We start from the raw sequence: 24803 nt of genomic DNA on the forward strand, positions 1-24803 counted from the left end.
AACAACATTGTTTATAACAAATCAAACCAGAAAACAATTCAAATGTCCATCAAAAAGAGATATATTCTTACAATGGAATACTACACAACAATAAAAAAGAAATCTGATAATACTCAGTAACAAATAAATCTTACAAACCTAAAGAAATAAAGAAGCTGGATATGAAAGAGTATATACTATATCATTCCAATACATTAAGATTAAAACAGACAATGTACAGGGATAGAAACCAGAACGATTGCCTGTGGTAGGGTTCAGTTCAGTTCAGTTCAGTCTCTCAGTTGTGTCCAACTCTTTGCGACCCCATGAAGCGCAGCACGCCAGGCCTCCCTGTCCATCACCAACTCCCGGAGTTCATCCAAACCCATGTCCACTGAGTCAGTGATGCCATCCAACCATCTTACCCTCTGTTGTCCCCTTTTCCTCCTGCCCTCAATCTTTCCCAGCATCAGGGTCTTTTCAAATGAGTCAGGCTCTTTGCATCAGGTGGCCAAAGTATTGGAGTTTCACCTTCAGCATCAGTCCTTCCAATGAACACCCATGACTGATTTCCTTTAGGATGGACTGGTTTGATCTCCTTGTAGTCCAAGGGACTCTCAAGAGTCTTCTCCAACACCACAGTTCAAAAGCATCAATTCTTTGGCGCTCAGCTTTCTTTATAGTCCAACTCTCACATCTATATATGACCACTGGAAAAACCATAGCCTTGACTAGGTGGACCTTTGTTGACAAAGTAATGTATCTGCTTTTTAATATGCTATCTAGGTTGATCATAACTTTCCTTCCAAGGACTAAGCATCTTTTAATTTCATGGCTGCAATCACCATCTGCAGTGATTTTGGAGCTCAGAAAAGTAAAGTCAGCCACTGTTTCTACTGTTTCCCCATCTACTTGCCATGAAGTGATGGGACCGGATGCCATGATCTTCGTTTTCTGAATGTTGAGATTTAAGCCAACTTTTTCACTCTCCTCTTTTACTTTCATCAAGAGGCTCTTTAGTTCTTCACTTTCTGCCATAAGGGTGGTGTCATCTGCATATCTGAGGTTATTGATATTTCTCCTGGCAATCTTGATTCCAGTTTGTGCTTCCTCCAGCCCAGCATTTCTCATGATGTACTCTGCATATAAGTTAATGTGGTAGGGTAAGGATAAAGTTACTCTGAAGTGGTGTGAGAAAACTTTCTGGGATCATGGAAATGGCCTATATTTTTATTTTCTGTTTTTTGCTTGTTTTATAATTTGGAATATATTTTTTATTTATTTTTAAAGTATGATTTTGCTGGATTTAGAATCTTTTTTTCCTTTTTAGTTATTTTTTTTAAAAACTTTTTATTTTGTATTGGGGTATAGCCAATTAACAATTTTGTGATAGTTTCAGGTGAACAATTAAGGGGCTCAGCCATACATACACATGTATCCATTCTTTCCCAAACTCCCCTCCCATCCAGGCAGCCATATAACATTGAGCAGAGTTCCGTGGACAGTAGGTCCTTGTTGGTTATTCATCTTCAACATAGCAGTGTATATTCATGTCCCTCCCAGACTCCCTAACTATCCTTTCCCCCACCCCTCCTCATCGGCAACCATAAATTCATTCTCTTTCTGTTCTGTAAGTAAGTTCATTTGTATCATTTCCTTTTAGATTCTACACGTAAGAGTAGTCACATGATATTTCTCCTTCACCATCTGACTTACTTGACTTAGTATGACAATCTCTATGTCCATCCATGTTGCTGCAAATGGCATTAAGAAATGGCTTATATCTTGATTTTTGTGTTGGTTACATGGATGTATATATCTGTCAAAACTCATCAGTTTGGTCACTTAAGATCTGCATGTTTTCCTCTATATAAATTGTACCTCAATTTTAAAAAATTAATCTTGTGGTAAATTCCTTTGTAAAGAAGATAACCTGTCATATATTTTTGTATATTAATAATTAATTTTGAAATTTAATATTTGCTTAAAGTCAGGTATACCAACCAGACCTAACAAGTATGAATTTTCAATCTCTATTTCTATTAAAGTTCAGCTTCAGAACAGATTTTACTCATTCATTTATATATTCACTCATACATTTATTTTGAAAAATGAGAAATAACCTATCCCCACCTGGAGACTGCCATTTTCTAGCAAATTGATAATAACATGTGTTAAAGACTAGTTTAGGCTATAAGCTATGATTTCTAACAATTGCTTTAAGACATTAAACTGTTATTTGCTGACTCTTTTCAGGCCTGACAAGTATGAATGGATCCTAGGCCTTTGTGTTTAAGTGCTGCTATGGAAATGGATTGTTTTTGACAAGCACACAGCTCCCAAGCACTAGGAAACCTATAGCCTCAGTTATCCAGAGGGACAGAGAGCTTCCTCAAGTGACTGCCCAGCCTACCTTGCAGGTGACTTATGAGGGCCTCACCCACACTGTCTGTGGAGAGGGCTGTGCTAGCTTCCAGGAACATTCAATCTGTGGCCTCTGTGCAGAGCCTGCCAAAAGCACTGCAATTGGTTGTGCCAATTGTGTTGGTGTTTTATGGCTCTGTTCATCTTTAATGATCTGCAGCCTCTCTCACCAGGCAAGCTTCTGAATCTTGGCTCCTTCCCAAGTGCACTATTGATCTGAAATTTGGCCAGCAAGCAAAATCCTTTTGTTTGTTTTTGGGATTATTTTTATTATCTGGCTCCAGACAGGGAACACAGAACCGGGTGGAGACCTCACAGAAATGAGGACATCCACTTCTTTGGTAGCACTCCTGAGGGTCTAAGACCAGTGCTTTGGTGCTATAAAAGAACACTGTTCAAAGCTGTAAAGAGAATTCACATTAGCATTGTATTGATGGCAACAATAGCTTGTCAGGCCCCCATCTGTCAGAGCAGAAGGTGTTCTGCAGTTGAGAGAGTCAGGGCTCTGAGGTGCCTCTTTCCAGAGTGATCTAATGCAAGACAGCAGACCCAAGTTTATAGAGTATTAGTTTTACATATAGGTGGAGAAGTCTCTCCTTATACACTCGAATTTCAAGGCTGAGAACCAAGTCTTGATGTATTTAAGCTCACATTGGAGTTCTAAACTCCTCTAAACTCGCGTTTCTAAAATTGGATACATTAGGCACCCTAGTAACTCTAAATGACAAAAATGATTCTAGCAGTTTTGTGGTCAATTATTTTGGAGAAAAGCTAAATATCATATTCATTGCTTAAAGATATGAAATTTGCATTAACACGTTTAAAAGTTGTGAGAAAGCTTCTGGGGGAAAAAAATCTGTTTTCCTTTCTTTAAACCTTTCATACATGCATGCTAAGTCACTTGGGTCATATCTGACTCTGCAACCCCTATGGACTCTAGCCTGCCAGGCTCCTGTGCCCATGAGATTGTCCAGGTAAGAATACTGGAGTGGGTTGCCATGCCCTTTTCCAGGGAATCTTTCCTAAACCAGCACCTCCCAAATTTCTTGACCATGAAAGCGGAAGTCACTCAGTCACGTCTGACTCTTTGCAACCCCATGGACTGTAGCCCGTCAGGCTTCTCTGTTCATTCTCTACGCCAGAATACTGGAGGGTAGCCGTTCTCTTCTCCAAGGGATCTTCCCAACCCAGGGATCGAACCCAGGTCTCCCGCATTGTAGGTGGATTCTTTAGAACACTGGAGTGGGTAGCCTTTCCCTGCTCCAGGGGATAGTCCCAACCCAAGAATTGAATCTGGGTCTCCTGTGTTGCAGGTGGACTCTTTACCAGCTGAGCTACCAGGGAAGCCATGGGGCCTCATTTAATAGAGGTTTTGAAAAATGTATCTAAAATCTGAATATAAAAATTTCCCATGGAAAACTTTTCAGAAGATATATTGAATAAAATATACATTATTAATATCAGGCCTTCCTTGGAGGCAAATTTTGATGGTACAGAATGTGTGAGTATATATGTGTGTGTATTTGCATGTGCATTTCTATGTATGTGTGAATGTTAGACAGGGTTAGCTATCCAAAAAAATCCATTATTCTCTTCTAGCATCATAGAGTCATAGCTAGGAAGCAATTACCAAGAGAGTATTATGTTTTCTAGTTTCTCTTTTAGCTGGATATGACCATATGATTAATATTTGCTGATAGAATATAAGGAGAATTGAGATCTAAAACTTCTGGCTGAGGCATCTCCCACAAAATACAGATGGCACCAAGTACTCTAGGGCCACAGTACAAAAGTTTGACCCCTAAATAAACATCTAAAGGACAGTCACTTTATAAACAGGAACAAAAACCTGTACTATTACATGAATGAGAAATAAACATCTATTACACTGATAAATACCTTAGGATCTTTTTGTTACAATACCTTTTAGCACAATCTCATTAATACTATATTGGGAGAGGGGATGTGAGCAGTAACATTTGGGGAGATATTTGGAAAAGAATGAAGAGAATGACTTAGCATCAAACACTTAAAGGAGATAAACAGTATCTCCAGAGAGAAAAGCTAGGGTCTGATGGCTCTAAAATTTAGTTGTGCTTTATTCACTCTATCCAGGTGACTAAGAGCACCAGTACTGGAGACAAATAAACCCAGTTTCAATGTTTAGCTTGGCCACTTACTAATGTGTCTTCTGGGCCAAGTCTCAGTTTCCACGTGACAAAAACATGGATAATGATTTTCAATTTACACAATTATTTAGAGAATTAAGTGAAAAGGTATATGCAGTGTTTAACATGTATCTACCCATTGCTATTGCTATTGCTAAGTTACTTCAGTCGTGTCCGACTCTGTGTGACCCCATAGATGGCAGCCCACCAGGCTTCCCCATCCCTGGGATTCTCCAGGCAAGAACACTGGAGTGGGCTGCCATTTCCTTCTCCAATGCATGAAAGTGAAAAGTGAAAGTGAAGTTGCTCAGTCATGTTCGACCCTCAGCGACCCCATGGACTGCAGCCTTCCAGGCTCCTCCATCCATGGGATTTTTCCAGGCAAGAGTACTGGAGTGGGGTGCCATTGCCTTCTCCGGTATCTACCTATAAGCACACATATAAAGTCATTAAAGCCACAAATATTTTATGAGTCTTCCTTTTGGGGATATACTATAATTTCATTTCTTTACCACATTTAGAATTAGGAGCTTTGAAATTAGGCAAAAGTTTTAAGAGCCAGTACACAATTTTCATGTCTCCCTTTTCCTGCCTTAGCAATTAGGAAACATGAGCTGGACTCCATTTGACCTGGTATTTGGAAGAGGAAAACCAAAGCCGAGTCCCCAGCTGATGTGCACTGGACATGTAGCATGAGTGAAAAATGAATCATTGTGGTTCTAAGCCACTGTAGACTAATGTGGTCATTACTGAATGATTCAGAAATTGGTCCCTGGGTTAGAGTTCCTTCACAACATGAACCTAAGCTGCACTTACATACATAACATTTTGCTTACTGTTCAGTTGACAGTCAGTAAAGAAATTATGATTGCAATCTGGAAAGCCAGTGACCTGTGTTATAAAGTCACAGAATATCTGGTTAACCTGTTGCCTGCAATAATTTGGAAGGCAAACAAGTATTTAATGAACTTGGACTTCTAGGAGAGGAGACTGGGAAACAAAACACTAGTATGAGTTAGGGTTAATCTTGGTTGCATTTGACAAGGCATTACCAAAAATGAGAGAAGCACAACAAAGTATTGGCTGGTTCACAAGCAGAAATGAAGGAGGTTAGAGAGAGTCCAGAGTTCAGATTTTCATAAGGTTAGAAAAATAAGTGCTTTTCAACTCCAGTGGGAACAGATGAAACCGAGGAAGCTCTTGAGCAGCAAAGACCTATTAACACTAAGCCTTGTGAGGAGGATCAACTCAAGAATATGGCTCTCACACCCATTGTTAAAACCCATAAATTAAGTTAATCTCAGAGTAAGACCCAATTACAACACTGCAACCAGAAAATCCTTTTAATTGGAGAAAGAACATTGATTAGAGAAAAGAGATTACAAGTCACCATGTGTTTAAATAAAGTGAGACATATAGTGGTGGGGGGCATGGAGAAAGTAAATATATATATTTATGAAAATTATGTTAAAAACAAAACAACAGATGTGATGATTTGCATATACATCTGACTGTTATAAATAGACAGGAAATTATTTTTTTTGAGAAATTCATGCCATCAAAAAGCCTATCAGTCTGTATTAAAAGAGAATCTGACATATGATGACCACTGACTTTGCAACCTCCAAGGTATAATTATTTAAAACTTATCTCAGAGGTGAGTAAAAGAAATAATGAAGAAGGCCAAACATGGAAGGCAGAGTCAGAGTCTATTGAGAACACTGAGCATCACCTAAGAATCCTAGCCTTAGAGCCTGATATCTTGATTGATGGGAAACACTGAAGTGAGTATTTGTCATCAGCAGTAATTACAAGGATTGTGGAAGCCATTAGGGTTGTTCATGATGATTCTATTTCTCCTCCATTTGGACATACAGTAAATTAAAATATTTACCTCTTTGATATGAGGGTGTCCACATGATTTCCTTTGCAAATAAAACGGGAGTGGGTAAGTTACAGTATCAATTCCAACTGAAAACTTAGAGAACTTAGAGAAATATGTCCTCTTTCTGTTTCCTACTTGGCAATAATGGTAACAGAGATGGAACTTGCTTCAGCTTGGTTCCTTATATGAGGATAACCTAGAAACTTTCCATATACATGAAGATTGAGAAGTAAATCACTATAATTTAAGCCAGTGAGACTTTGAGGTTGTTTGTTACTGCAGCATAGTCTAGATAATCTTGGCTGAGAGAAATTCAAGTCAGCTTTACATGGATAATTAGTGTTATATCAGGTTCAGTCAGAAAAACATGCACAATTGATATTTAGAAGCAGTGTTTTTCTAACCATAGATTGTGACTTGCTCATTAGTAAGCCATGAAATCAATTTGATGGGCTTAGGGAGCAGCTTTTTCTACAACAGAAGGAAAATATATAGTAAGTTTATACATGTTCTGCATGTATGTGTGTACGTGTGTGTGTAAAAGAGAACAGGAGAGAGGTCAATGAAAAGTATATTTCTTAGTGTAACTTCATAGTCAAAAAGTTTGAAAGTCAATGACCTGAAGCCTAGTTAATTGGAACATTTGATTGATTGAACTTAGATATGAAAGTCTATCCCCAAAGGGTGTATGATCTGGTGACATCAAAGGGCTCTGTTCTCAGACATTTCCTGTTCAAACATTTGTTCATAGAGTTAAATGAAGAGCTTATTGATTTTTTATTGAGTTCAGATGAAATTGATAAACCAGTGTTAGTGATGTATGAAAAACTATGTCAAATACAGCTCGAGGGAATGATAAAGATTAGCATATATTGTCCTGATTTTCAAAAAAGGATAAAGTTAGTGACACCTATGAGCTAGTGAGCTTGATATTGTGACAGAAAATATTACAAACTGATAAAATGGTATATCTACAAGGATTTAAAGAACTGACAGCATGAAATTTTGTGATTAAGTCATGCCAGATGAATATATTATTTTTAATAGTATTCAGAGTTATGTTAAAGACTGTCAAGATTTTAGAAAGTTATTTGACAGAATTTCTTATATTTGAAGAAATTTGGGCTGTGTGATTATACTATTGGATGGAATTATTTCTATCATGACCATTTATAAAGGGTATTGATGATAAATCCATGTATCTGGGGGAGATGCCTAAGGACATATTAAAGTCCTCTGCCTGCATATCTTCCTACTCAAATATATGGTCATTGTCTTCAGTGAAAAGATTATCTCATTTTGGGGTGACATAAAACTGAGGTGGATATTGTAGGTTAGCAGCTCACAGTTAAGAATGTCCTCAAAAGGATAGAATTACGAGTCAAACTAAAAATTAAAACACAATTCAGTTCAGGTCAGTTGCTCAGTCGTGTCCAGCTCTTTGTGACCCCCATGAACTGCAGCATGCGAAGTCTCCCTGACCACCACCAATTCCTGGAGTCTACCCAAACTCATGTCCATTGAGTCTGTGATGCCATCTAACCATCTCATCCTCTGTCATCCCCTTCTCCTCCTGCCCTCAATCTTTCCCAACATCAGGGTCTTTTGCAATGGGTCAACTCTTTGCATGAGGTGGCCAAAACACTGGAGTTTCAGCTTCAACATCAGTCCTTCCAATGAACACCCAGGCCTGATCTCCTTTAGGATGAAATGGTTGGATCTCCTTGCAGTCCAAGGGACTCTCAAGAGTCTTCTCCAACACCACAGTTCAAAAGCATCAATTTTGCATTCAGCTTTCTTTCTTTTTTTTAAATTTATTTATTTTAGTTAGAGGCTAATTACTTTACAATATTGTAGTGGTTTTTGCCATACATTGGTATGAATCAGCCATGGGTTTACATGTGTTCAGCTTTCTTTCTAGTCCAACTCTCACACCCATACATGACTACTGGAAAAACCATAGCCTTGACTAGACAGACCTTGTTGACAAAGCAATGTCTCTGCTTTTTAATATGCTGTCTAGGTTGGTCATAACTTTCCTTCCAAGGAGTTCAGCTCAGTTCAGTTCAGTCTCTCAGTCATGTCCAGCTCTTTGCAACCCCATGAATTGCAGCACGCCAGGCCTCCCTGTCCATCACCAACTCCCGGAGTTCATACAAACTCACGTCCATCAAGTCGGTGATGCCATCCAGCCATCTCATCCTCTGTCATCCCTTCTCCTCCGGCCCTCAATCCCTCCCAGCATCAGTCTTTTCCAGTGAGTCAACTCTTCACATGAGGTGGCCAAAGTACTGGAGTTTCAGCTTTAGCATCATTCCTTCCAAAGAACACTCAGGGCTGATCTCCTTCAGAATGGACTGGTTGGATCTCCTTGCAGTCCAAGGGACTCTCAAGAGTCTTCTCCAACACCACAGTCAAAAGCATCGATTCTTTGGTGCTCAGCTTTCGTCACAGTCCAACTCTCACATCCATACCTGACCATTGGAAAAACCATAGCCTTGACTAGATGGACCTTTGTTGTCAAAGTAATGTCTCTGCTTTTGAATATGCTATCTAAGTTGGTCATAACTTTTCTTCCAAGGAGTAGGCGTCTTCTAATTTCATGGCTGCAAACACCATCTGCAGTGATTTTGGAGCCCCAAAAATAAAGTCAGCCATTGTTTCCATTGTTTCCCCATCTATTTGCCATGAAGTGATGGGACCGGATGCCATGATCTTAGTTTTCTGAATGTTAAGCTTTAAGCCAACATTTTCACTGTCCTCTTTCACTTTTTTTTTAAATTTTATTTTATTTTTAAACTTCACAAAATTGTATTAGTTTTGGCAAATATCAAAATGAATCCGCCACAGGTATACATGTGTTCCCCATCCTGAACCCCCCTCCCTCCTCCCTCCCCATACCATCCCTCTGGGTCGTCCCAGTGCACCAGCCCCAAGCATCCAGTATCATGCATCGAACCTGGACTGGCAACTCGTTTCATACATGATATTTTACATGTTTCAATGCCATTCTCCCAAATCTTCCCACCCTCTCCCTCTCCCACAGAGTCCATAAGACTGTTCTATACATCAGTGTCTCTTTTGCTGTCTCATACACAGGGTTAATGTTACCATCTTTCTAAATTCCATATATATGCGTTAGTATACTGTATTGGTGTTTTTCTTTCTGGCTTACTTCACTCTGTATAATAGGCTCCAGTTTCATCCATCTCATTAGAACTGATTCAAATGTATTCTTTTTAATGGCTGAGTAATACTCCATTGTGTAATCAAGAGGCTCTTTAGTTCCTCTTCACTTTCTGTCATAAGGGTGGTGTCATCTGCATATCTGAGGTTATTGATATTTCTCCCAGCAATCTTGATTCCAGCTTGTGCTTCCTCCAGCCCAGTGTTTCTCATGATGTACTCTGCATATAAGTTAAATAAGTAGGGTGGCAATATACAGCCTTGACATACTCCTTTTCCTATTTGGAACCAGTCTGTTGTTCCATGTCCAGTTCTAACTGTTGCTTCCTGACCTGCGTACAGGTTTCTCAAGAGGCAGGTCAGGTGGTCTGGTATTCCCATCTCTTTCAGAATTTTCCACAGTTTATTGTGATCCACACAGTCAAAGGCTTTGGCATAGTCAATAAAGCAGGAATAGATGTTTTTCTGGAACTCTCTTGCTTTTTCAATGAGCCAGCAGATGTTGGCAATTTGGTCTCTGGTTCCTCTGACTTTTCTAAAACCAGCTTGAACATCAGGAAGTTCACGGTTCACATATTGCTGAAGCCTGGCTTGGAGAATTTTGAGCTTTACTTTAGTAGTGTGTGAGATGAGTGCAATTGTGCGGTAGTTTGAGCATTCTTTGGCATTGCCTTTCTTTGGGACTGGGATGAAAACTGACCTTTTCCAGTCCTGTGGCTGGAATTAGGATAACCCAATTCCAATTAGGATAATAATAAACTTAGACTCTTTTGGTTTAAAGGCACAAACAAATACAGAACGGATAAAATTGTAGATATAAAAACATGTTTTAAAGACAACAGCAAATAGTAAGAGAAACCTTTATTTTGTGAAATAATTTTTGTAACTATTTTACTTGTATTTATTCATCACAATCACCCTGTGATGTAGGTATCATTTTTATCCCCAATTACAGATGGAAAAACTAAGGCAAAAAATTTTTAAACAGCTGCGTAACATCACAGAGCTGATATACCATAGAGCCTAGATGAGAAGGTAACTAGGCTGGTTGCAGAATCTCTTCTGTTCATCCATCAGACATATGTATACCTATGGCTGATTCATATTGATGCCTGAGAGAAAACAACAAAATTCTGGAAGCAATTATCCTTCAATTAAAAAATAAATAAATTAAAAAATATGTGGTAAAACTCACTGAACGTGTTTAAAGTGCTCATTGGTCAAAGTAAAAAATGAATGGTACAGATCTAAGCCAAGTTAGAGCCTGTGCAGTGATTAGTCCTTGTCTGAAATATTGTTTTCAGTTACGGCCTACACCCTTAAGTAAGATAACGGCAAACAAGGGTATGCTTAGAGAAGGGTTGCCACTGTACAGAGTGTGTAATCCAAGGAAATGATCAAAAGAATTGTTGACATACCGATGATATGCAACCTGAAAAAGATAAAACATGAGGACCACAGTAGCTGACTTAAGATTTGAATCTGTGTCAGATAGGAAATAAATTTGTCTCATGAAGTAGGCAAGCAGCACCTTGATAGAGTTAATAAATGGTAGGTTTTTGGCTCAGTATAAGTAACAACTTCCTAGTAATTACAGTTATTTATGTTATAATGAAAGGATTTCTTACTAGGTTAGTATGTTTTTAACACCAGGAGTGTTTATAGGAGGATGTATAATAATACATCAAGAGTATAAAAAAATTTTATGCATATATTGAGCTCAGACTGCATGGTCTCAAGTATTTACAGGTGTGAGAGTTTAAGATTCTATGAACTTAAAAAAAAAAAAAAGGAGGCAAAGTAGTGTCATTTCCCTTTAGACAGAGACCACCAAAAACACACTTATATTTGACCTGAGTAGGTTTATTGGCTTGTTTCATTGTTGACTCATGGGGTATCTCACTAAGAAAGAGTTAGAAATTACTTGTTTAAAGATTTGTCTGGGGTTAGGTGACTTGGGGGAGGTTTTAAGGAAATGGGGATTTATTCTTCATCAGGGGCTAAGAAGAAGCAGAGGTAATTCTATGATTAGGTATCTTAACACTTTTTATGTAGAAGGTGAAAAAAATGGAGTGAAGTTACAGTTTTGATTGGTGGTAAAGCAGTAGACGCTCCAGTGAGCCAGGATAGGAGAATATATAGTCTATTTTTGTGGTAGGGACTATATTTGTTTTGTCTGTGAAGAGCCGATTACACAGTTGCCTTGTTTCTGTCTTTATTTATCACAATCACAGAGTAGTCTGATTCTGGTATTCTGTAAAATTGTTTGTGTTCAACCAGAGAACAGAGGCTTAACTATGAGTGCTAGGACTCATCTTCCCCAGCTCCCATACTGCCTGCGGTAGCATGTCCTTCATGACTTCAGCTCCTGTGTGATAGGCCTGTGTTGGTTCTAACTTCCATTAGGTAACCTGTTCTCCAATAAAATTTTCAGGAGTAGAGGCCATGTTTTATTTACTTGTGTATTCCAAGAATAGAGCCTTGTATCTTAGAGTAGGCATTATTATTATATTATAGACTATAATAATATTATATCTCTTATAGAATATATGTTATAGAACATGTATTATGCAGAAATGATACAAAGTGAATGCTTGCAATTTGTTAGGGTTTTGACTGAATTAAATAGAGTACAACTCCATTTAGGTAAAACTAATGCAACTTTAGTACCTCTTATTGATTTCCAAGAACTTTAGACATTAGATAAGCCTGTACTTATAAAATTTTCGAGGTCAAAATCACATTATTTCACTGACACACCCGCAAAACTTGAATGAAGAAAGCATAGCAGGTGTTGGGTAATTTAATCTGCAAATTGCATAATCAGACTTGTAGCAGCTCAGCTGGCATGTGAAAATCCATGCTTTTAACTATGTCCACTTCATTTAATAAAGAATCTCTAAGACTTATGATGTTGGTTGCTCTCTCACTTTTGTATGCACTGAAGTTTCCATGTAGTGTGATAGTTGTGACTGAGGCTTCTCATGCTATGATCAAAGTTTACTGCACATGCACGGAAGCCTTTTTATGTTTGTTTGTCTGTTTATTCTCTTACTTTTAGGTGACACAGAAAAAAATAAAAAGAACAGATATTTTTCAATAACCCTGCAGAGATGAGTAGTCAGAAACATTAATAATCATATTTGAAAGTCTTCACAGGTTGGTTAGGTATTTGCTTGCACTCCCTACCCTTATGGGGCTTCCCAGGTGGCACTAGTGGTAAAGAAACTGCATCCCAATGCAGGAGAAGCGGGTTCGATCCATGGGACGGGAAGATCCCCTGGAGTAGGAAATGGCAACCCACTCCAGTATTCTTGCCTGGCAAATTCCATGGACAGAGGAGCCTGGCAGACTATAGTCCATGGGGCCCATAAGAGTCAGACTATTCCTACAGTTACAGTTAGCTCAGCTGGTTAGTATCTAGTGCAAAGGAGACCAGGTATCTGGCTTTGATCCATTTGAACTAGAAAACTTCATTGAGTCGTATGTGCTTAGTTGCTCAGTGTTGTCTGACTCTTTGCAACCTATTGGGCTGTAGCCTGTTGAGTCGGTTGAGGTTAAAAACTGTTCTATCGCCAAATACCAAATTGCAAAATGAAAGGCCAACATGGTTGCTGGTTATCCTATATGTACTAGTGACAGAAGTCTGTAATTTCTGATGTCCCTTTGCAGCTTTAAACCTCCTGAATCTTTTTACTCTCTTCCATTCAGCCCCCTCACTAGGAACAACAATCTCAACCTCTGCTTCAGGGCCACCTGGCCTCTTTCCATAATTTGTCAATTGGGTTACAATTCAGAAGAGGCAGTCAGGACCTCTGAGTCCCATCCATATTACAGAGTCCAGGTCAATCCAAAAGATTGAGGTAGAAATTCTTTCTCAGTAAGAAAACACTTCTATATAATTTCTAACTTTGCATCCATTTTTTTCTTAGGGAAATGAATTGATCTCAGAGATGAGCACTTTAAGGAAAATATGGTTTGTAGAGAAATTAAAATACATTTGACTAACATCTGCAAAATCACTATGCTAGTTTCCTAACACATCTAGTCATTTAGTAACCACACACTAAGTGCTCAACACTGTACCCTTAACATAATTCTTACCTATTCTTTCATTTTTTAGAAGTTAGCAGCAGGAAATACTGGATGGGGAAAATCAATTTGGGGACAAAAATAAAACAAAAGAAAACATGAACGTTTAAGTGGGTATCTGGTTTCCATACAGAAGTAGGAACAGGGGCTTTCATTCCAACACACCCTGCCTAATCTCATTGTGGTGACTTGAGCATTCCATCCAATACCCTTGTTTTCAGTTTGTGATAACCACAAAGATACACTGGTGATTATTATACTCTAATACTATCATATTTTTCAAAGGGCATAATATTATTCATAATACATAAGGGCACATACTTTATTTGAAATAGATACAACATGGCATCTTTTGCAGATGGTGACCTAGAATTTGTAAATATGTTCAGCCATGCTAAAGCAGTAATGAGTGTATGGAGGGAGCCATCAAGGGTGTGGGAACATTTTCAGGACATCTGGGGCCCATCAGCATCAAATCATTTAACAGAGTGCAAATAATTTAACACTGAGAGCCTCTCAATTATCCACTTGCAAATAAATAAATGATAAAATATAAATCTTTACACTGTAAGCAATTGAGCACACTTCTGGGTTGCCTTCTCCAATTTGGTGTCATTAGTTGATGAATGTTCAAGATATATACACAAAGTTTAACATTAATCTTTGAAAAAGACAATATATATATTTTATATATATGATAAACATGTCACAAATATAGATACCCTAAAAACACTGTGGTGTCACAGTCAACAGAATTGTTATGTAGGTGATCCATCAGACAGGATTACTCATATTATTGTTCTGTGAACACTTACATCATATATCTGACATTTTTATAGGCTTTCTAGTATTGTGAAAAGTGCTAAGATTTGGAAGCCAGACAGATCTTGTTTGGATTTACATTTGTTAACTATGTGACTGTGATATTCTTCAGGCCTCAGTGTTCCCATTAAAAAAGAAAAAATGGCAGCAATAATACCTACCATTCTCATAAGGAAGCTTGTGAGAATAAAAGGAAGGAATACAGCCAGTATATACTATATATGATTGTAATAGTAGCTGTCCCTGCTAATGTTGTTATAATCATTATTTCAGGGCTTCATTAATACTGCATTTGACCACATCAGTCCTTTGACACAAAGATCATGGTGCCAAGAAATCTCAAGCCGGTGAAACAGCATTTCTGGGCAAAATTTTATGCTGCTGCTGTAATCTTTGTCACAGTCAGATCACAAATTCCAAACTCCACTCAATGAAGTTTCACTATACTATTTCTTATGATGTACCTTGATATTTTCTCACTTTCTCTTTCTATGCTATTTAGTTCTTCCTATGCAACAAAGGTCCATCTAGTCAAGGCTATGGTTTTTCCTGTGGTCGTGTATGGATGTGAGAGTTGGACTGTGAAGAAGGCTGAGCGCCGAAGAATGGATGCTTTTGAATTGTGGTGTTGGAGAAGCCTCTTGAGAGTCCCTTGGACTGCAAGGAGATCCAACCAGTCCATTCTGAAGGAGATCAGCCCTGGGATTTCTTTGGAAGGAATGATGCTAAAGCTGAAACTCCAGTCCTTTGGCCACCTCATGCGAAGAGTTGACTCATTGGAAAAGACTCTGATGCTGGGAGGGACTCGGGGCAGGAGGAGAAGGGGATGACAAAGGATGAGATGGCTGGATGGCATCACTGACTCGATGGACGTGAGTCTGAGTGAACTCCGGGAGTTGGTGATGGACAGGGAGGCCTGGCATGCTGCGGTTCATGGGGTTGCAAAGAGTCGGACATAACTGAGTGACTGATCTGATCTGATCTGATGCTATTCATACTCTCACTTTCTCTTCCTATGCTAGTCATTTCATCCCGCAATTTCTCCTTTGCATGTAGCACACTGTTCATACTGAAGAAACTTCTGCCAACCACTGTAGACCTTTTCTTGCATGCAAACCATACGTTATGAAGCCATATTCCGTTTAACCCGTGTAACAGAACTCAAATTATTTAAAAAATATTTTAGTAGTTTGATGATTCAGAATTTTAAAAATAATGAATGATTTAAAAATTCCAGAAACACTGTTCATTCTTATTTTAGAGCAGTTTTAGATTTAAAGAATCACTGCAAAATTACATTCATATGGTACCTTTATCACAATTAATGAACCAATATTGATAAATAGTTATTAATTAAAGTCAATACTTCATTTGGTTAACCAAGATTTTTCTAAAGTCCTTTTTTTCTGTTCCAGAACCCCATCCAAGGTACCACATTACATTTATCAGTCATGTCTCTTTATGTATCTCTTGATTATGGCAGTTTTTCAGATTTTCCTTGTTTTTGACAACCTTGACAGTTTTGAGGATTACTGGTTAGGTATTCTGAAAACTGTCTCTCAACTGGGATTTGTCTGATATTTCTCTTGTGATTAGAGTAAGTAACATGCTTTGAGAGGAAGATCACCAAAGTGAAGTGCCATTCTCATCACATGACATTAAAAATACATAATATCAATTTGACATTGTTTTGATACTAACCTTGGTCATTTGACTTAAGGTACTGTTTTGGGGGCTTTTTCATGGCCAACTAATTCTTTTCCTTTTCCATACATTCTTTTGCCTCTTTGGAAGCAAGGGACTATGTGGAGCTCACACTCAAGGAACGGAGAGTTATATTCTACCTTCTAAAGGACAGAGAATCTACATAAATTATTGGGATTCCTCTGCGTGGGAGATTGTCTCTTTTCCCTCCATTTATTTGTCTATTCAATTATTTACTTTTATCAAGACTCACAAATATCTAGTTTATATTTTTGGATCTAATCCAACACTATTTTCTTGCTCAAATTTTTTCTGCTTTGATCCTTGAGAACTCTTTCATTTGACTTTCTAATCCTTTTGATATATGTTCATTATTATGCATTAGTTTATTTGTCTTGAGTACTTTATTACTTTCTGGAATATAAGATACTTCAGATAATTTTGCATATTTCCTGTCCTGTACTTAGAATCAGTTATTTCTTTCAAGAAAGGCTGGTTCCCTTTCTGGAGAAAATATATTAGAAACTAACATTTAGGCATTAACATCATGATAAGGATTTAGAAAAAACAAACCCTTAACTTTTGGCAAGAGACTAGAACATTCACTGGAGAACTCTACTCAACAATTATAGTAGCTTTTCCTAAGCCTATAGATTGAAACAAAATTCAAGCTTGCACACAAAAATCTGATAAACTTGTTCATGGCTGTTATAATTGACTTCATATATATGGTTTGCCAGTATGTTTTCCCATTCCTAGATTGTCTTTTATTTTCTTTGTTGATATTTGATTAATTAATTTTTAAAAGGGATATTTGACCTCAAAGAAATACACATTTTTAAGATTATGAGTTTGTTACACTCATCACAAAAAAACACCTGAAGAACAAACAAGATTAAAGATGAAAATAATTTAACAAAAATTAGACTCAATAATTTCTAAAATTTTTGTAAATTTCAGTGTTTGTGTGTATGCACATTTTGCTTGCATTTTCCCTCTAAGCCTATTTCATTTCCTAAAAATTTCACTTACCATCATGAAAATCATGAGGAATTATTCATGAACATTATTCTAATGGATGGATAATATTCATCATAGGGATGTTCTTTAATTCAGTATGTCATCTTATTAGTGGCTACTTAAATTGTGTAGTGCTGTGTATGTGAGTATGTGTGTGTGTGGGTGTGTGCATATTTTCATACGCTTCATTGGTTCTCAGATGGCCAGAGCCTATTTAATCATGTCCCTCATTTTTTTGCATAGTTTTAGCAACAGTACATGCAAGTCCTCTTTTATTTTTTTCTTACTTCCCATGATCTATGCTACCATACTTATCAATTATACGTCCCAAGTTTAATGTGTTTGACATATACCCTGATACATGTAGTATCCTTTTAAAACACTACATATTTCATGTTTACATAGCTTTCTAACTTTCTAACAAATGGTGTAATGCTTCAGAATTTCCAACATTTTAACCCAGAGACTTCTTGTTTTTGAGGATTATGCATTCTGCTGTAGAACATACAATCTGCCTCTTCTTAGTTTTGCCCAGTATCCAGAACATTAAAAACTACTTTATTTCCCACTCTGCACCAGCATAAACAACCTTGGGTTAAACATTCTCATACATGACGACTTCCATACGTGGTCAGAATTTCCTTGAAGCATATAATCAGAAATGGGACCTCTGGGATAAAGAACACATATGTTCTTTCAGAAATGTTGCTAAATACTGACATTTTGCCTTCTAGGATACCTGAAATAGTTTACAATCACACTAGCTGTCTATGAAACTTCTTTTTGGCTACCTTCTTTGTCAGCCCTTGATATTATCCAAGTTACTCATTTTTGCTATTCTGATTTATATAAAGTGATATTTCTTTGTTTTAATTTGTATTTCTCAGATGAATAGTAAGTCTGGCCACCTTTTCATATACCTCTCAGTCATGTAACTTCATTGTTCATTTTCTGTGTCCATTTTCATTGTGATTCCTTTTCAGTGGTTTAAACAATATCTCCACAGATTACTGTATACTTCTTCTTCTAAGAGTGTTGTGTGTGGACTGGACTTCTAAAGAATAGAATGTGGCAGAAATAATGGTGTGTCATTTGATATGGTCTGATTGTTACTACCTGTCCTGGAATCATTCTATCATATTCCTATATATTCTGACATGTCATAATACCTAACAGAGTGATAGGCCTTTTTAAAAGTTAACTTGAATATCTGCAGTTTCTTACTCTTCCACATTTATTTTAGGCCTTTTTGAAAGTAAATGAGCATCTGTAGATTCTTATTCTACCATATTTATCTTAGAATGAGTTTCTTAACTCTTCCTCTAATACCTCTAATATTTTTAACTTCCTCTAGTAACTCTTCCTATAATTTTCAAAAGCTGGAATACCATTATTCTCTTCTTACAAAGAAATAGAAATTTGTGCAAAAGGTTCACATCCTTTTATACATAAATATGAATTTGTTTGAATAAATATAATATTCAGACTATATTTAGCTATGACTGAAGCACTTTCAGCTTTCTAGCCACAGATAGGACCCTTCTACTTTCCAAAGGGTTCACAGCCCTAAATTGGCAGCAGCCTGATATCAGAATGAGTGACTGACACCTATAGCCAAAGTTCGTCCATAAATTTCCATACAATTGCTTCAGCAAACAGGGGAGAATTCTTGATTTCATTATTTTTAACAAATTCTCCTGGAACAAGTAGATGACAGAATCTATTCACAAAATTCTTAATCAGTATCCATAAGCTGTAATTCAAAACTGTATTCATCGGTTGTATAATTAACATAAGCTAAACTTCATTTGAAGTACTTAGTGCTTCCAATCACATCTCAAGTATCCTGCATCCACGCCTGCTAAGTCACTTCAGTCACGTGCAACTCTTTGCAACCCTATGAACTGTAGCCCCCAGGCTCTTCTGTGCATGAGATTCTCCAGGCAAGAGTACTGGAGAGAATTGCTGTGCCCTCCTCCAGGGGATCTTCTTGATCTAGGGATCAAACCTGCGTCTCTTATGTCTCCTGCATTGGCAGGTGGGTTCTTTACCACTAACACCACCTGGGAAGCCCCTCAAGTATCCTGCTGCTGCTAAGTCGCTTCAGTCGTGTCCGACTCTGTGCGACCCCATAGACGGCAGCCCACCAGGCTCCCCCATCCCTGGGATTCTCCAGGCAAGAACACTGGAGTGGGTTGCCATTTCCTTCTCCAATGCATGAAAGTGAAAAGTGAAAGGGAAGTCGCTCAGTTGTGTGCAACTCTTCGAGATCCCATGGACTGCAGCCTACCAGGCTCCTCCGTCCATGGGATTTTCCAGGCAAGAGTACTGGAGTGGGGTGCCATCGCCTTCTCCGTCAAGTATCCTAAATAGTCTCAAATAATAACAGGAAAGTGACGCTTATCCTACAGTTAGTTGCCAAGTGGTAAGACTAAGCCATGAAGAGAAGTTAACAGGTCACAATGTACAGTTGTGCATGAAAATCAAGTGAGGAAACTACTGAGAATTTTCAAAGATATAGAGATATTTTGTTCTACTATATGTAGGAAAGAGTATAAAACACCATATAAACATTTTATTGCAATTCCTTGTATGAATATTATTTAAAATGCACTGAAAGAAAGCTCCCAGTAGCCGATAATGGTTTGAGATAAAATGTTCTTTGTAAAGCAATTGCCACTATTTTCCATCTACCCCAATTTAATGTATTCAGTTGTTTAAAACAGCTATTTTTATATTTGGTTAAATGTAATATTGCAGTTCATATCATTTTCCTTTCACAGGAAAATGATTTTATGAATCTAAAACTGAAATTTTAAATCAAGAGAAAACAAATTTAAATAAAGAGGAAAAACGTGGAATAATAAATCAGTTAAACGACTTAAATAAGTCAACTAATCATTTCTACAAATCAACCTCATTTGATAAAATTAATTGGTCAAATTAGATAAAATATTAATTCAATTGCTTTAAAGAATCTTTCTTGGAAGGGAACAAGATGGCGGATGAGTAGGTGGGCGTGGAGTATATCTCTCTGCACAGATACATCAGGAATACACCTTCAGACACAGAAGTGCATGCAGAACAGCATCTGAGGGCAGACAGGAGTTACCTGACCAGCAGTAAAGAATATATAGAACCACACAAAACTCAGTAGGATGAAGAAACTAGGGGGAAAAACAGGAGTGATACTAGGATCAGACCACCCTCGGTGAGTGGGGGACCTGAAGTAGGGGTCTGATCCCCATGTTGGGGCAATTGTCTGAGTTAGAGGAGAAACATTTAAGGCTGAGAGTGAAACAGTTGATCTGTGGCAGCCTAAAGGGAATGAGAATCAAACAGTCCTTTTTGTAGCCATACTTACCCCAGACAGGGACACAGGTCCCCTAGAAGGCGCAGTGGCTGGGAGCTGGAGCTTAGGGATTGTGCAGCAATCCCAGGGCAAGAGCTGCTGTTGATTGTGGAGAGACTGACCGAGGGCATGTGAAGGACAGGACTGTGGTGGGAAATGCCTATGAAGGAAAGACAGGCAGCCATAGAAGCAAGACGATACTGCTGAGTCAGGCATAGGGGGTGGAGCCATCACCATAGCGTCTCTCTTCCCACATGCCAGCATCGGCAGCTGAATAATATAGTGAGGCTGGCCCATCAAGTGCCTGACACATGGAACTACAGAGTAGGAGCCCACTCAGGGTGCTCCTTTAAGTGCCTGACGCACTGATCTACAGAGTAGGACTGCAGCCAGGGGGCCCCTCTTTATGCCTGATGTACCGAACAACAGAGATGGACCCCAGGCAAGGGAGCCCTCTAAGTGCCTGAATGGGCGGAGCTATAGAGAAAGACTAGCCAAAGAGGCCTTCTGATCGCCAGCTGCCTGGGGCTTGAAAAATGACTCTGATAGGGACATAACTCCTGTGGCTGAGGCAGTCCCTGCACACGTGGTATTGCCACAGTCCCAACGACCAAGGCAGCTGCATCATCTTCATGCTCAACCCTCAGTGGGGCAGAGCTGCTACAGGCCAAAAAAAAAAAAAAAAAAAGTCTTGTGTCTATATATGCTGGGTTGCTTCAGTCATGTCCAACCCCTTGTTACACTATGAACTGTGGCCTGGTAGGCTTCTCTGTCAGGGGGTTTCTCCAGGCAAGAATACTGGAGTCTATTGGCCAATACTGGTTGCCATACCCTTCTAGAGCACTATATTTCCTGCTGCCTTAGCTGCCAACTTCCCTGAGTACCTGGTGCTGCAGAATTCCTACGACTTAAGCAGTTGCGCACCTCCACACCTGGCCCTCCCTGGGGCAGGCCCAAATCCTCCAGGGTAGCCTCAGGAGCAAACCCCAGGGGACGACCCACATACAGAGGTTGACATAAAACCACAATTGAAACCCAGGGGCAGTGTGGCTAAGGAAGAAGACTCGAAACCTTCCCATCAGATGTACAGGCTGCAGATTAAATCCACATGATCAACTAGCCAGACTCTTTGTCTAAGGGATATATAAAAGGACATTGAAAGCTCTCACAAAAGAAAATGCACTAATTCTGAAAGCTGTGGATATTGGAGGCAAGAACACACAGGAGTAGGACCAGGTTAGAATCTGAGCTGCCCCCATAGCAGGTCCAGAGACCAGCACAGTGTTGGAGGGCATCCTAGGGAGGTGAGGTGGACTGTGACTTCCAGCGAGGGAAAGGACCCTGACAGAAGTGAATCAAGAACACTTATTATTCTTTTTTTTTTAATTTTATTTTATTTTTAAACTTTACATAATTGTATTAGTTTTGCCAAATATCAAAATGAATCCGCCACAGGTATACATGTGTTCCCCATCCTGAACCCTCCTCCCTCCTCCCTCTCCATTCCATCCCTCTAGGTCATCCCAGTGCACCAGCCCCAAGCATCCAGTATCGTGCATCGAACCTGGACTGGCAACTCGTTTCATACATGATATTTTACATGTTTCAATGCCATTCTCCCAAATCTTCCCACCCTCTCCTTCTCTCACAGAGTCCATAAGACTGTTCTATACATCAGTGTCTCTTTTGCTGTCTCGTATACAGGGTTATTGTTACCATCTTTCTAAATTCCATATATATGCGTTAGTATACTGTATCGGTGTTTTTCTTTCTGGCTTACTTCACTCTGTATAATAGGCTCCAGTTTCATCCACCTCATTAGAACTGATTCAAATGTATTCTTTTTAATGGCTGAGTAATACTCCATTGTGTATATGTACCACAGCTTTCTTATCCATTCATCTGCTGAACACTTATTATTCTTATGTTTTGACTGGTTCCGTAGTTTCTTTTGATTTTTTCATTTTTTATTCTTTTTCTCTTTTTCCTCTCTGCCCCACCACGTTGTAGTTGTCAAGTTTATTGGCACTATGAAATCTAATTAAGCTTTTGAGGCTTTTTTCCCCCCGATCACACTTTTTCTTGTTGTTGTAAGCCTCTGCCTCTAAGTTGGGCTTTTGCACTTCTATGGAGTTTTCCTTTTTTTTAGTTTTTATTTTTTTAATCCATTATTATTTTTTCTACATTTCCTTGTTTGTTTTTCCTACTGTTCTTAACCCCTTGCACTTAATCTTTAATGCATATAAATCTTTTTTATCTACCTCTATGTAACTTTGCATATCTATTCTCTTTCATTTTTTTCTTTCCTTTCTTCTCAACATATTTGTTAGTTTTGTTTTCATTGCTTTATTCCCCATTTGGCACCTTACTTTAGTTTTGTTTTCCAATTTGTGCTTTAGTTAGTTCTGTTCTTAACTGGTAGATATAATTTTTGGTTTCCTTTGTTTGCTGGGCCAAGCTATTGTACTTTATTTTTGTTGGACCATTTTGATTTTGCTTATGGATGTATATGTGTATGTGTATATTCCATTATTTTAATTATCATTTGCCTGATTTTGTAACTGCCATTTGTCTGGGGTTCATCTTTGGTTTTTTGTTTTTTGGGTATGTGCTTTAATCTCAGTGCCCAAACACACCACTTGTGGAATATTTGTTCCTGAGCAGAAATCAAGCCAGGGTCCTTTGGAGTAGGAGCACTGACTCCAAGACCCTAGACTACCAGAGAACTAATCCTCAGTTCAGTTCAGTTCAGTTCAGTCACTTAGTCGTGTCCAACTCTTTGTGACCCCATGAATCGCCACACACCAGGCCTCTCTGTCCATCACCAACTCCCAGAGTTTACTCAAACTGATGTCCATCGAGTTGGTGATGCCATCCAACCATCTCATCCTCTGTCATCCCCTTCTCCTCCTGCCCCCAATCCCTCCCAGCATCAGAGTCTTTTCCAATGAGTCAACTTTTCACAAGAGGTGGTCAAAGTATTGGAGTTTCAGCTTTAGCATCAGTCCTTCCAATGACCACCCAGGACTGATCTCCTTTAGAATGGACTGGTTGGATCTTCTTTCAGTTCAAGGGACTCTCAAGAGTCCTCTCCAACACCAGAACTGACCCTAGGGAGTGTCCATTAGTGAGAACTCCCATAAAGGAAAACACTTGAATATGAGACCTGGCATCACTCAAGCACCAGTAGCACCCTGCACAGGATGTCTCATCCAAACAACAAACAAAACAAAAATACAAACCCAACCATCAACAGACAGGATTACCACCTCACTCAGTCTTGCCCATCGGAGGAAAAATAACAACCAAAAAACTCAGCATAAATCTCACCTTATACAAAGCTTACAGAAACCACTGCACCAACTTGAGGCTGGAAGGAACCAAAAAGAAGAAACAATTCAACTTGAAGCCTGAGAAAATGGAGACCTCAAACACAATACGTTTTTTTTTTAAAAAATAATGAAATGGCAGAGAAATACTACACAAATGAAGGAACAAACTAGAAACACAGAAGTCCAAATAAATGAAGAGGAAATAGCAAACTACCTGAAAAAGAATTCAGAATAATGATAGTAAAGATGATAAAAAATCTGGAAAGTAGAATGAGAAAATGCAAGAATCAATTAACAAAGATCTAGAAGAATTGAAGAGACAACACAATTACTGAAATTAAAAATACTCTAGAAGGAATCAATACCAGAATGTTTGAAGCAGTAGAACAAATCAGTGAGCTGGAAGATAAAATGGTGGAAATAACTTCTGAAGAGCAGAATAAAGTAAAAAAGAAATGAAAAGAACTGAGGGTAGTCTCAGCAACCTCTGGGACAGTATCAAACACACCAACATTCAATTTATAGAGGTCCCAAAAGAAAAGAAAAAGAAAGGGTATGAGAAAATTTGAAGAGATTATAGTTGAAAAATTCCCCAGAATAGAAAAAGAAATAGTCCATCAAGTCCAAGAGGCACAAAGAGTCCCATACAGGATAAACCCAATGAGAAACATGCCAAGACACATACTAATCAAATCAACAAAAACACCACCCTTATGGCAGAAAGTGAGGAAGAGCTAAAGAGCCTCTTGATGAAAGTGAAAGAGGAGAGTGAAAAGATTGGCTTAAAGCCAAACATTCAGAAAACTACGATCGTGGCATCCGGTCCCATCACTTCATAG

At 38.5% G+C, this 24803-nt stretch overlaps 1 long non-coding RNA gene across 1 annotated transcript in view; it reads right to left on the reverse strand.

The window, feature by feature from the left end:
* Positions 1–24803, reverse strand: part of LOC129655083 (uncharacterized) — a 166378-nt gene that overhangs the window by 105220 nt on the left and 36355 nt on the right. The gene's annotated exons all lie outside the window — the stretch shown is intronic.

This window comes from Bubalus kerabau, chromosome 6 (assembly GCF_029407905.1).
Source record: "Bubalus kerabau isolate K-KA32 ecotype Philippines breed swamp buffalo chromosome 6, PCC_UOA_SB_1v2, whole genome shotgun sequence".
Classification (NCBI taxonomy): domain Eukaryota; kingdom Metazoa; phylum Chordata; class Mammalia; order Artiodactyla; family Bovidae; genus Bubalus; species Bubalus kerabau.